The following is a 12783-nucleotide window of genomic DNA, read 5'->3' as shown; positions in this document are numbered from 1 at the left end:
AAGATGGCGGCGGGGCCGGCGGTCCTGAGGGTCGGCCCGAGCCGGCGTGGGGCTCCCCGCGGGAGTGCGCGGGCGGTGACAGCGGGTCGCGCCGCGTCCGCGTCCCGCCGGGAGTCGTTCCTTCGGGAGCGCCTGGCCCGCGGTGCCCGCCCGGTGTGTTCCGACCGAGGGAGGCGGCGCGGCAGCCCGGAGCGGAGCTCGCCCGCTTGGCGGCCCCAGGCCCCCGAGGCCGCGGCCTGCGCGGTGGGGTCCCGCCACGCCACCCGGGAGCGGGAACCGCGAGGGCCGAGTTTGAGCGCTCGCCTGGGATTCTGGATAGCTGAGACACGGGTGTCGGCCTCTTCCAGCGGTGGCTGAGGTTGTTTGTTTGTTTGTTTAGATGCGGGTGCTTTCCGCGGAAGGATGGAAGAACCCGCCCCCTAAGCAGGCCTCCTGTCACGGCCCTAGAAAAAGGAGCTTTCTCTAAACACTCCCAAGGAAGGGTCTGACCGAGGCGGGAACGCTTTGCCAGCGCACTTTGTTGGTCCTGCGGTGTCCAGGTGCTGCGGGGGTCAGGCAGAACCGTCTCAGCCTGGGGCCTGGGCCGAGCATCCCATCGCCACAGCGCGCTGCATCTCAGATCCACCATTATGTCACTTCTTTTTTTTTTCCCCCCCTGGCTAACTTTGTCACCAGGGCCCCGGGAGTTGAGGCTCCTTAGAAGCGTTCCCTGTGCTTTAGAATAGAGGAAGCATGGTTGGAAGGATAGCCAGCTCGTTCCCTGACGGTCTCTGCTACTCAGGGGGCAGCAGGTTTGTGGCCTCCAGTTCACGTTTAGTTACGTTTCTGTGGTCTTGTGTCATCCCTACTTTAGGAAAGTGCTAATTGTGGAAACAAAGTCATTACAGGAGTAACATTCAGTTACAAGCTTGACTTTGGCCCGGCCTTGTTAAAATGTTCTCAAGACTAACAGTTCTCTAGAACTGCTGAGGAGAAATTTGCCAAAGTTCAAAGTGTGGATCCAGGCTCTGTAACTTTCCCAGGGTCAAAAAGAGTACCAGCCGTATTGAAATAGCTGTCAAAAAGTATCGTCCGACCTAGCTGGATGCTAACCCAGCCCTCAGGAGGCAGAGGTTCAAGGCCAGCCTGGTCTAGAGAGTGAGTTCCAAGATAGTCAGGGTTACACAGAGAAAAAAAAAAATCCTGTCTCAAATAAAATAAAATAAAAACGTATTGGGCCAGAGTGGTGAGAGGCTCACCAGAGCCCTCTTTGAGGGTGTGGGTTTCTGTGATAGCTCAACTGCTTTGTGGACATACCCCAGGCTGGCCCTGCTCATCTTCTGTTCTGATTGCCTGCCTTCTTGAAGAGCTGGGGCACACCTGGAAGCTACTGCAGGTAGTTTTTGGTTTTGTCAGTTTCTAATACTCAGTGTAAAAGGTCCTCATCAGAAACCCATGTACATTTAGCTATCTTTGGCAGGAGTATGAATGGAGGTGCTGGCCCCCTCTACATGACATGGCTTTTTGGTGGCAGAGGTGACAAGGTAACAAGGAATTAAAGTGGTTCAGTCAGGAGCACTTGATGTCCTGATGTGGGAGTGTGGCCTCACAGTGGGTGGTTAAAGATAAGAGAGGAAGCGTTAGCCTTTGGTGGGTTAGGCTGTCTTACAGCTAGCAGTGCTGAATCCCAGAGTCTTGAGTTCTGTTTAGATCTCGTCTGAAGTGGAATTATGCTGTGTATACCAAAAGTTGGTTGGTAGAATGACAAAGTCTGTGCTGGATGCTCATTTGGTGCAAAGCAGACACAGGCCTGCCACAAAGGCTGCTGTGTGTTACACCACTGAGGGTATGCCAGATACCTCGCCTGCTGCAGCCCCTGCTGTTCAGCTATTATTTATGGGAATTATCCAAAGAAGGCAGTCATTGTAGTGGCAGGCCTGTGGTTGACAACTTCTGTTTCTCTGATGTTCTGTGGTTCTTAGGACATGGGAAGAGGATGGAGCAGCTCCTCATTCCAAATATCTTCAGGGAGGTGACAGGGTAAGGAAAAACATCTGCAGAATCTTAAAAACCACTAGGTAGGGGATGTAGCTGATTGATAAGAGCTCTTGCTTTACAAAGCCCTGACTCCAAACATCCTGATGCCAGATGATTTATTGTCTTGGGCCTTTCTCCAGATTGATAGAGTCAGCTACAAGGCCCTTGTTCCCTCTTGAGGGTTAGCTGATTGGTGTGGATTGTTAGTACTCTGTGTGTGTAAGGGAATTTCTGCTCAGGGCAGTCCTGTCATCCTAAAGGCCTGTATAAGTTACTTGATCCTCCCCACCACCACCAATAGAGGAAAACCCCAGGTGACTCTGTGTACTCCTGCTCAGGACAACAGGAGGAAGGTGGGCTCCCTCTGTAGTCACCATGTTACCCGGTCCTCACCCAGCTCTACCTCATTCTTTCAGTCCTCACTTTTACCTTCTTCCCTTTTGTTAGCCATGGACCTGAGACTTCTGAGCTCTCTTTTCCTACACACCACCATCCACACACTGAGCTCTGGGCTGGGGGCTGCCTTTTTCTTCCCAGAAACCACACTTGACTTTCTGTGTGTGTGAAGGTGCCAATTTTAGGTATCCCATATAAGTGGAATAATTTACCTTTTTGTGATTGGCTCATTTTACTTAGCAAAATTTCATCCACACTTTAGCTTGTATCAGCATTCCCATGTTTTTAAGCCTAATAAAGTTCCATTATATGTATGCCCTGTATTTTGTTCATCCACCATTGCTGGACACTGGGTTCTTTCCACCTTGGCTCTTGTGAGTAATGTGGCCATGAACATGAGTGTGTGGATATCTGAGGTACTGCTGTCCGTGCTTTTGGTAGAGTCTCAGACCGCCACATAGTGTTGGTTACATCTTCAAGAACCATTATTCTGTTTTTCCACGGTGGCAGTGCTTCAGGTTTCCAGATTCTCAGCATCCTCTCTTGTGGGTGTTTGGTGGTTCGGTGGCAAGGGTCCAGAGCTTTGTGAACAGTGCGCAAAGCACTCAACCACCAAGCTACACTTCTATCTAGCACCAGCTCTCTATGTTGTTGTTTTAATTGTAAGTCTCATGTGTGAGATGACATTTTATGGTTTTAATTGCATTTCTATAGGGGTTAGTGATGTGGAGCATCTTTTCATGGGTTTATTTGACATTTGTGTTTTTTTTTTTTTTTTTTTTTGGGGTTTTTTTTTTGGTTTTTTTTTTTATGTTTTTTTTTGACTTTTTTGTTTTTTTTTTTTTTTTTTTTGGAGGAATTTCTTTACATTCTTTGCCCAATTTTGAATCTAGTTTGTGTGCATATATTTTATATATAAATTGCTGAAGTACTTTGTATCTGGCATTATATAATTTTATGCATGTTAACATAAATGTTTCTCATTTTAAAATTTTAAAGTTGGGCCAGAGAGATGGGTAAGGAAAGGCATTTGCCACCAAGCCTGGCAACCTGAGTTTAATTCCAGATCCCACATGGTGGAAGAAGAGAACTGATTTCTTCAAGCTGCCCTTTAACCTCTACACTGGCTGTGGCATGGTACACTCACACAATAAAGAAATAAATTTAATTTTAAAATGTTAAGTGTCACAGTTTTTTTTATTATTATTATTATCTAGTACCTTATGGTTATGCCTGATGTGTAGGGCGTTTGAGCAGTTAGCTTTGACTTTGTGTTTTTCATCTGACAACTGGCTTTCCTCTGATCCACTCAACATGTACTAGCTAGGTTGACAGGGAATCTGGTGTGGAAATGCAGCAGCTGCTGGAAGAAGGGCCCGCTGGGGCCTCTTTCTACATTGGCCTGTCAGTGTCCCAGAACAGCACTGCAGTACCCAAGGTGGAAAGATTGTCCTAGGGAAAAGGTTCTTAGCTCGGAAGAGTTTTAAGGTCTGTCTATTTTCCTCTGCTTTCCTTTGCTTTCCTTGCGCTAGAGATTGAACCTGGGACCTTGTACATGTTACGCACATATTACCTCTGCTGTCTGTCTCTTACAGGACAGTTTCATTGATCTAATAACAAGGACATTGGGCAAGTTTTGTGTCTCGGTTTAATTGATGCCAGTTATAGACAGTCATATAGTTTTAAAGCTCTGATAATGAACTTAATAGCTAGGATAGACCATCTTAGCCTCAAAACAAATTCTAAAACCTGTAAAATGTCTTTTGTTAGGGCCAAGGAGATAACAGGTAAGTATTTGCTTGCCCCAAGCTCAGATCCCCAGAACCCAGGTAAAGCCTGATGTAGCACATGTGTAAATTCCTGCACTCCTGTGACATGGAAGGTAGAGAGCCGAGAATCCCCGGAAGCTTACAGGCCAGCTTGCTTGGCAGATGCAGCAGCAAACAAAATAAAGTAGAAGATGAACGCTGTGTCTCAAGATTGTTCCCTGACCTCTACATGCTGCTGTTGCACGGATGCCAGCACTCACACCTTACACTAACACACGTGCTGTCTTTGTTATTAGAACTTTGTTATGTTTATAAGTTGATTCTGTGGATTTTTATCTGTTTATTTTCTGTGTAAGCCAGGCTTAGCTCAAACCATTCTTCTGCTTGAGCCTCCCAAATGGCTGAGCCTTCTGAGTGGGGGGTTGCAAGTGTGCCACTGGGCCTGGCGCAGGTTTCGTTTTAATAGGATTTAATAGCTGATCATTTGGATCAGTTTTAAATGGAACCTTCTCAAGCTTTGTTTGAAAACTAAAATGATTTCTTGGCAGATGTTTTTCTTCAGATAAGTTACTTATTGGCTGATCATCCTTGAGCTAGGGAATGAGAACAGGGGCTGTTTGTGATTTTTGAGCTCCAGTCACCTGAGACTTCTTACACAATGAAACTCCCCTGACTTTGTGCCAGGTGCTTAATTCCCTAAAAAGCTCTGGAGAAGGTGTCCTTTTGAAGACAGACCTTTGCCAGTGTCTGGTATTTCGGGTGTGTGAAAAGGCAGGTGTAGTTTGGGCAAGGACCATCAGCTCTTCTGGAGGACTGGTGACAGAAGGGAATGTAGAGCCAGCCCAGCAATCTCGAGTGCTGTCTTTAGCCTTCTGCTGTCACGTCTGTCTCTTTTAGTGCTGATTTTGCTCTCTGCAGACACTAGAACTGAGCTTGCCTAGAATGCCCGGCTTTTCTGGATTAGGGTTGAACAGGTTCACTTGGATAGCAAGTCAGGCCTGGGGAAGCTGTCCTGTGTTGGTTGTGGCAGCAGGAGAGGAACATAGGGTGCTCGGGTTAAGAGAAGTCTGAGTGTTCCAGGACAGCTAGGACTACCCAGGGAAACAGTGTCTTAAAAAAAAAAAGAAAAGAAAAGAGGGAGGGAGATTTCTCTTTGCTTAGATATACTTTATTTAGACCAGGAGTTAGTAGGCTACAAAATCCAGCTGTGGTCTGTATTTGTATGGCCCTAGAGCTAGGGATTAGTTCATGACTGTGTGCGTGTGTGTGGAAGAGACAAGCCTGATTCAGACCTTCCCCGCCTCCCTCCCCCCCAAAGACAGGGTTCTCTGTGTAGCCTTGGCTGGCCTGGACCAAGCTGGCCTTGAACTCGCAGAGATCCGCCTGCCTCTGCCTCCCAGATTGCTGGTACTAAAGGGCTGGGCCACTTTTAATGTGTTCTCTCTTTGTACATTTTAGTGGATAGTTTGTGTGTGTGTGTTTGCCTGCATGTATGCGTGTGCACCACATCCTGTCTGGCGCCTCTGGAGGTTAGAAGAGGGCACTGGGTCCCTTCGAGGCAGTTACACATGATTGTGAACTACCATGTAGATTCTGGGAAGCAGCAGGTCCTTCACGTTTCGCACCTTGCACTCCTGGGCACACAGGAGCCTTCTGAAGCAGCTTCTTGGGTAGCTGGGACTGCGGGTGAGCACCAGCACCCCTGGCTTATAAACATGTTTATGTGTAACTGATAATGCAGGGGTGTTATGGAAACCAACTGGGATAAAAGTGTCACTGTTGACTTTAGGTGGTGTAGTGTAAAAATAACCAGTTGGCTACTGTGGACAGCGAGGACAGGGAACATACCACGCATCATAAACAGGGTGACTAAACAGAAAAACTTTTAACAAAGAATCGAGAAACATAAAACCAGGTGGCATAAACTGAGAACATCAAGAACCATCATCAGTTTGAAATGGCTCAATCTCCCATAAAGCTAAGATGGACAAGTAGATGAGGAGCAAGGGGTGGAAATTTCAGCCCTACTAGAAGCAACTGCCAGACAAGACAAACTTCTGGTGGCAGTAAAAAGTACTGAGGGCACTGCATGGCCCTAAAAGGATCAATTACTAATGTTAAACTTTATGCCTTGTATTCTTTTTTTAATGTAATTTTTTAAAAAAAAATTATGTGCATTAGTGTGAAGTTGTCAGATCCCTTGGAATTGGCGTTACAGACAGTTGTGAGCTGCTATGTGGGTGCTGGGAATTGAACCGGGTCCTTTGGAAGAGCAGGAAGTGCTCTTGATCACTGAGCCATCTCTCCAGACCCCACCTTGTATTATTCTTACCAAGACTGATTATAGTAAGTAAACTAACACACATACACAGACAGATCTCCCTGAGAGACAGAGAGATCTCCTTGTGACTCCCAGCAGCCCAGTGACCAAGTAATTTTCAAAGGAGTAAGAGTGTCAGGACATGAGCTAGACCACTCTGTCAGGTCTCACCTGCTTCAATAATCAGAAATGTCCCTTGGGTGCCAAAATTGTCTCCAGCTGAGAACTGGATTTGAACAATGACACATGAACCAATAAACATGGACAGAAATTTGTGCCTAATAAACAAAATGTAGATTGTCTTTGCCACATAAACACAACAAAATTAGCCCTGTGTTAGGATAAAAAGAAAAATCTTAAGTTTCAGAAAAGTAAATCCTAGCCAGGAGTGGTGCACCACACTTGTAATTCCAGCATTTAAGAGGCAGAGGCAGGAGAATTGCTGTGAGTTCAAGGCTAGCCTGACCTACACAGTGAAATCTTGTCTCAAAAATAGACCCCTCTCCTAAAAATGCGGAGGAGAGGCCAGGTATGGTGACATGTGCCTGTAATTCCAGCTCTGGGAAGCAGAGGCTGCATCAGGAGTTCAAGGTCCTCTTCAGTCATGAGACCCATTTTCAAAAACAAAAACCTGAACAATTTTATGAATGAGAATCTGAGACCACAGTACCATATCCTAGTAATATAACTTTGAAAGGGAAGTTAATGTTCCTATATAGGAACTTTGAGTCCCTTTTGTATGTTTCTGGGAATAAAGAGGAGATTCAGAAACTATCTCAGTGAGGGGGAGGTACACCTTTAATCTTGCCACTCAATGGCCAAAGGCAAAAGGATATCAGTGACTTTGAGACCAACCATACTGAGCCCCAGGCTAGTTAGGGCTACACAGTTAGACCCGGGTTTCAAAAAACAGAACTATTTTTCTGCTTCTGAATAAATGAGTGACTATAGCTATTTTGTGGCTTACACATGAATAACTATATTACACATCCCTCACCTCCAGGGTAAAGCAGAGACAGGACTCAGGAGAAACTAACTCCACAAGTGCATTTACCAGAAAATAAGAAAATAAGCAGATTGAAGTTTCAGCTTAAGACAAAAGTAAAATTAACCCAAAGAGGGAAAATCTGATTGTTTTGCTTGTTAAATTTGATTCAAAAGAAATTAGAGAAAAGTAGTATTAAAAAGAGATATGAAGACAAATTGAAGGTGACAAAGATTCATTACGATTGGGGCTGGAGAGACGGCCCAGAGGTTAAGGGCAGGCTGTGATTCCAGAGGACAATGGCAGCCCTCAACTACAACTTGAGTTTCGTGGGATCTGGTGCCCTCTTCTGGCTTCCAAAGGTATCAGGCATACTCATGGTACACAGATGTACATGCAGGCAAACTACTCATACATGTATAATAATGAAGAGGAGCATCACATGCTGATAAATTGCAGTGCCTTTGAGGAGCTGTGGATCATGTATGAAGAGAGCAAGAGTCTGAGTTGACCTTGTAGCTGAGCATCTTGAACAGGCTCTAGGAACAGATGAGTGAGTTCTATGGGCTTTTCATAGAACAGGTAATTCCTGTGTTGTGCAGGCTTTAGGAATCACTTACCTAAATAACTGATTTCCTGCTGTATACCCAGCATTGTGATGGGGGCTGGGAATACGGGGGTGAATAGAAATAGCTAAAGTTCCTGGAATGTGCAGAAGTTTGTATCTGGAAGAAAATGAGCTCATCAGCAAATCATCAGAAGAAGTTGTTTATTGCAACCATGGTAAGGACCGGAGGCGAGGCATATTTTGTTCCAAGCAGCTGGTCAGGGTTCGGGGGTGACACATACAGTGAGATGATAGCTGTGTAGAGGAGAGAGGGAGTGAAGCCGTGCTAGACAGAAGGGGAAGCTGTGTGTTTAGAGGCTCAGAGAAGATACTGTGGAGCCTGCAGAAACCTGAAGTGGCTGGATGGGGCCAGATAGGAAGGGGAAACTAAGGCCCAACCATCATTGGATATGCTAGTTACAGTCTTCATCTCGTGGCTAATAGAAAGTCCCTGAAGGGTCTTTAAAGACTTGGGATCAAAGCAAGAATGAAAACTAGTAGAGAGACATTAAATTTTGTGGAGTGTGTGTCATCTCTAGGCACCTGGTGTCCCGATGGTCCCCTGAAAGGGCTTGGAGCCCCACCACTGTGATCTTGCTGTTTGCACTCCTCATTCTTAAGCTGGTTCTACTCATTTCTTATAGCTTTCCTAAACAAAAATTCTCCACCAGTCTCTCCCACACCACAGAATCTCCCTTTTAATGTCAGTTAATACACACGGTTTCACACGTCACTCAAGCCTGCCTGCCTGGCCCTACCTCACCTGACCTGATCTCCTAGACCTTCCTTTGAAAACCAAGACTGTGAAAGACCCTATAAGTGCTGACTTTGTCAGGTGCAAAGCTTGGTTCATAGGGAGGACGTCAAAGTCCCAGAAGTACCCAGTTCTCAGGGTAAAGTCAAATGAATGGATGCCTTTACATCCTTAGGCCTGGGGCTGGGGTGTGGGGTCTGGCAAATTTCTGAGGTGTCCTCACAGCATCTTTGTTATTGCCCTGGTGCAAAGTACTTGGCTTCTTTTTAACATCTCTAGTCCTTTCTACAGTTATGTTCTTGTCTATAAGTCTCAGTAAGCTCCTTTTGTGTCTAAACTGTCTTTTCCAAATCTTTCTTTTTTGCTCTTTGATCACAATTTCCACTGTAAACTTGTCTAAAAGTAGCCACCAGTAGGCACATCACAGACTGACGGGGGATTCCTTCCACAAGGTTAATTAGACCATCTGCTTCAACCCCTCATAATTCACGATAGACAAACTGTAGCAAGTTCTTTGCCAGAATTCACACAAAAGGCCTCGGATCCAATTCTCAGTGGACTTCTCATTCCTGTTGGAAACCTTGTCAGCACAGTTACTCTCCGCATTCCTGTCAGCCTTCTGGCCTTCCAGGCTCCCTCTCTGGCTCTCAGGCTCCTGCTCTGCCTAAAGCAATCAAGAGCTTTTAACTCTCATCGTCAGGCTTTTCCAAACTTCTCCCACAAACAAGTTTCTGTGGCTGTGGAGCACATGGTCAGGTAGTCACAGTAATGCACCAGCTTCTTGGTGCTGGTTATCTGTGCCAGCATTTTCATCATTGCAGCAAGATACCCCCCATACGCAAGTTAGGAGAGGAAACTTACTTTGAGTCACAGGCTTGGAAGTTTCAGTCCATGGTTGGCTTCCCCTTGTCTTTAGGCCGGTAGCGAGGCAGACATCATGAAAGGTCATGGCATAGGATGATTGCTCATTGCAAGGCAACCAGTAAGCAGAGAGAGGAAAGGATCAGGCTAGCTGTACTGTTCAAAGTCATGTTTCTAGGCATCTACTTCAAGGCCCTGCTCCTCCAACAAGGCCCCTCCTATTCTCACGTGAGAATGGGAAATGTATTAATAATGGAGTTTATTTGGCTCGTTGTTCTGGAATCTGGGGAATCCCAGAGCATGGCTGCTTGCCTCTGTGTGGCACCTCTAATCTCAGCACTTGGGAGGCAGAGGCAGGTGATCTCTGAGTTTGAGGCTAGACTTCCTGGTTTACACAACATGATATCCAACACTACATGGAGCCTGGATTTTTTTTTTTTTTTGAAGACTCATATACATATTTTATGTATATGAGTACTCTATTTTCATGTACACCTGCAGGCCAGAAGAGGCCATTGAGGGTAGAGATGGTTGTGAGCCACCATGTGGGTGCTGGGAATTGAACTCAGAACCTCTGGAAGAGCAAGCAGTGCTCTTAACCACTGAGCCATCTCTCTAGCTCCCCAGAGCCTAGGTTAAAACAAAACAAACAAAACAGAGTACAGGTTCTTCGTTTATAGTAAAATAAGCTGGTAACACAGTGGAGTTCAGTCTTCGAACTCTGTGGTTTCAGAGCTTTCCCTTGTCCTTGTTTATTTTTTTGAATGTTTATATTACTAAAGAAAAGCTTACCCAGTGGCCTTGTTAAAAACAGATTTACCTCAGGAACATCCCAACAGGCAGAGGAACCAGGCAGGGAGCTTTGCAATGGGAGAGAGACTGGCTTACCTCTCATGCAGCAAGGTAGAGTGGAAATTTAGAACCCAGGAACAGAAATCTGTGGATGGAGAAGCAGCAGGAAGCAGCCTGGATGAGGGGCATATGGCCAGCCTGATCTGAAAGGATTCTTGCTGAAGGCAGGCCAGGGTCACCTCCTGGGGATGGTGGGTGTGATCATGTTGTAGGTGTTCAGGTACCAGAGGCCGAGAGTCCGGCCAGGTCTATGTGGCAGGGTTTCTTGTTAAAGGCAGACTATAGAGACAGCTGCATTTGCATAGGAGTCCTGCTTGAGAAGGGCATCAGAGAAGCTTGTCTAGAGTTAGGAGGAGTGGCCAAGAATAGCATTGGCCCACAGCCTCACTCCAATTTCAGCTAGCCTAGAGCAGCTCCGGCACATTTGAAGTATCCCCTTAAGTCTCTGAGCACAAGTTCTAGGCTCCTCTTAGTTTCTGCTAAGTGCTCATTTCTGGTGGTACTGTGTCTTAGTGGATGGAACAAATGTGTGTGGGTATGCGTATATATATATCACATGGATATCTACTTCTGTATTTCTCTAGTAAAACCATTAATTCAGCCGGGCCTGGTGGCCCACTCCTTTAATCCCAGCACTCAGGAGGCAGAGGCAGGCGGATCTCTGTGAGTTTGAGGCCAGCCTGGTCCACGAAGTGAGTTCCAGACAGCTAGGGCAGTTATATAGAGAAACCCTGTCTCAAAAGCACAGGCACACACACACACCTACAACAATCAACAACAAAAACCCACAAGACCCAAAACAAAATCATGGATTCACACTGACATTCCCCAATTCCCTAGCACTATAGAGAGCCTTGAACCCACCTCTATTCTGTCACTGGGAAGCCTGGCTCTCAGTATCTCTTGCATTTGTTTTTCCATACTGGAACCTCCCCTCCCTGGTCTTAAAACAAGACAAAACAAACAAACAACCTCCAGGATATTCAGTTTTCTCCTGCCGTAGCCCAAAATTAGGCCCTTCAGTCTATCAGTCACTTGTTTGCTCCAGGGACCTCTCTGTAGACACTTCTGCAGGGCCTGTCAGTCAGGCATGCTTTGTGACCAAGAGTTTATAGGAAATGACCATTCTGTTCTTGGAAGAGTGATTGCAGAGCTGAACTGGGTGTGGGTTGAGAGAGTCAGGGTGCCTTGTCACTTCTGCTTTGCAATTGAACATTCCCTCTGTCTCTACAGTAATGGGAAAGTATGTAGTATGTGTGAGGGCATGTACATGGGTCGGATAGGAGATAGGTCTCTTGGTCACTCTGTTCTCCCATATGCCAAATCCCAGGGTGACATGATAGAAGACAGATGTTATCTTAGGAAAGGAGCTACATGATTATGAGACTGGGAGCATGTGTGGGCACTGAATGCTGGCCCAGTCTACCCACTGAGGGGAGAGAGTGAGACAGCAGTGAAGGGTCGCTGAGTACAACCAGAAGCGTACATGCTCTGCTCTAGAACTGTGCTCTTCTGGAAAACAGGCATGGAGAGACCAAACCTCTGGGTTGTTACACTGCCCCCTGGCTTCCCAGATGGTTCATTGGCCATCATCTCTTAGCCAAGTTTGCTCAGGAAGCCTCCTCAGTGAGACTAGAAGACTATCTCCCAGCAGGGTGGCATCTTTTCCTGTGCCACATGAAAAGTGTTCAGTGAGAGCTATCTGGAAGCAGTACAGGACCAGCCATTGACTGTGTGACACAGTCACTTCTAGACTGACCTGATTTTGACATGGAACTGTCAGTATACTGTTGGATTCAAGGTGTGGCATTCACAGCAGGACCCTCGCCACTCCCCATCTGTGGGGGAGTCCAGTGGCTCCTTAGTTTAGCTATTGTTTAGAATACCTCTATAATTATAGGAGGCCGGACATGCTGGCACACGCCTCTAATCCTACAGCACTCAGGAGCAGAGGCAGGCAGATCTCTGAGTTCTAGGCCAGCCTTGTCTACACAGTGAGTCCAGGACAGCTAGAGCTATGTAGAGAGACCCTATCTCACAAAACGAAAACAACAAGAACAAAAAATTGTGTAAAGATTGTAGAAAGATTGTTCTAATAGTTAAGAGTGCTTGCTGCTCTTGCAGAGGACTCAAGTTCAGTTCCCAGTACCTACCCCAACATGACAGCTACAATCTGGAGCTCCAGTTCACCCACCCCACATGACAGCTACAACCTCCTGGAGC

The 12783-nt window shown here is 46.3% G+C and overlaps 1 protein-coding gene across 4 annotated transcripts in view; it reads left to right on the top strand.

Annotated features, from left to right (window-relative positions):
- Pknox1 (PBX/knotted 1 homeobox 1) overlaps positions 1-12783 on the top strand; it is a 42844-nt gene that overhangs the window by 904 nt on the left and 29157 nt on the right. The window lies entirely within an intron of this gene.

Source organism: Psammomys obesus, unplaced genomic scaffold (genome assembly GCF_907164565.1).
Source record: "Psammomys obesus unplaced genomic scaffold, mPsaObe1.curated_primary_1811, whole genome shotgun sequence".
In the NCBI taxonomy this organism is placed as follows: Eukaryota; Metazoa; Chordata; class Mammalia; order Rodentia; family Muridae; genus Psammomys; species Psammomys obesus.
The sequence above is the reverse complement of the archived record's forward strand: the minus strand, read 5'-3'. Positions and strand labels throughout refer to the sequence as shown.